We start from the raw sequence: 1,847 nt of genomic DNA on the forward strand, positions 1-1,847 counted from the left end.
AGGTGCCCCTTGGTCATGCTGGGCAGGTGAACAGAGCCTACGCAGGACAAGCAAGACTTGCTGTGGTCCAGCTGTGATGGTTTCACACCAGTAGGTAGCTTAGCACCTCCGTGACACTCCATCACTGGCCCTCCTCAAAAGAAAAGGGGGAGAAAGTAAGACGAAAAAAGCTCGTGGGCTGAGATAAAGACAGGGAGAGCACTCAACAGGTATCATAATGGGCAAAACAGACTCAGCATAGGGATATTAATATAATTGATTGCCTGTTAATAACAGACTAAAGCAGTGAGAACTGAAAGCAAACTACAAACACCTTTCCCCCATCCACCCTCTTCCACCTCCTCCCCCCAAGCAGCACAGGGGAACAGGGAATGGGGGCTGCAGTCAGTCCCTGACACTTCACCTCTGCCACTCCTTCTCGGTCCCTCCGTGCCCCTGCTCCCCGTGGGGTCCCTCCCACGGGATGCCGTCCTGCCCGAACTGAGCCTGCGGGGGCTGCCCACAGGCTGCAGCTCTTCCAGAACCGCTCCCACACGGCTCCGTACCACGGGGTCCATCCATCCCCCAGGAGCAAACTGCTCCAGCACGGGTCCCCCACGGGCGGCAGCTCCCCCCAGACCCCCTGCTCCTGCGTGGGCTCCTCTCCACGGGCTGCAGCTCCGGCCCGGGGCCTGCTCCTGCGGGGGCTCTCCATGGGCCGCAGCCTCCTCCAGGCCACATCCACCTGCTCCACCGGGGGCTCCTCCATGGGCTGCAGAATGGAAATCTGCACCACTGTATATACCATGTATATATATATATATATATATATATACATATATATATATATGTGTATATACCATGGGCTGCAGCCTGCTTCACCATGGTTCTCTCCACAGGCTGCAGGGGAACTTCAGCTCCAGGGCCTGCAGCACCTCCTGCCCTCCTTCTACACTCACCTGGGAGGCTGCAGGGCTGCTTCTCTCAACATTTTCTCACCCCTCACTCCCAGATGCTGTAGTGCAGCATTTTTTTTCCCCCTTTCTTAAATCTGCTCTCCCAGAGGCACACCCAGCGCTGCTCCCTGGCTCGGCTCTGGCCAGCAGCAGGTCCCATTTGGAGCTGGCTGGAGCTGGTTCTAGTCTGACCTGGGGCTTCTGCTGGGCTCTGCTCACAGAGGCCACCCCTGAAGCACCCCCCGCACTACTGAAACCTTGCCATGGAAATCCAGTACACAAGCCCTCACCCAGGGTCAGAAGGGAGCTAAACCCACCATCCTCTTTTCCTAGGGACATGCTATTTGCTGCCTTTTTGGAGGTCATCAAGTAGAGTTCATTTCTGTTCAACCCCACTTGCCATGGTGGAACAGCAGACATGTTTCCCTGAGCAATTCATTCGTTAAGTAAAGTAGCCTATATTCCAGACTTCAGCTGCAATCTAGGAGCTGATGCACTTCTGGTAACACAATGAAATTTTATTTTATGAAGGATCACATCACAGAATCATCTAGGTTGGAAGAGACCTCCAAGATCACCTAGTCCAACCTCTGACCTAACACTAACAAGTCCTCCACTAAACCACTAAACCAGATCACTAAGCTCTACATCTAAACGTCTTTTAAAGACCTCCAGGGATGGTGACTCAACCACCTCCCTGGGCAGCCCATTCCAATGCCTAACAACCCTTTCAGTAAAGAAGTTCTTCCTAATATCCAACCTAAACCTCTCCTGGCACAACTTTAGCCCATTCCCCCTCATCCTGTCACCAGGCACGTGGGAGAACAGACCAACCCCCACCTCGCTACAGCCTCCTTTAAGGTACCTGTAGAGTGCAATAAAGTCGCCCCTGAGCCTCCCCTTCTCCAGGCT

This window comes from Anser cygnoides, chromosome 1, assembly GCF_040182565.1.
Source record: "Anser cygnoides isolate HZ-2024a breed goose chromosome 1, Taihu_goose_T2T_genome, whole genome shotgun sequence".
NCBI lineage: Eukaryota > Metazoa > Chordata > Aves > Anseriformes > Anatidae > Anser > Anser cygnoides.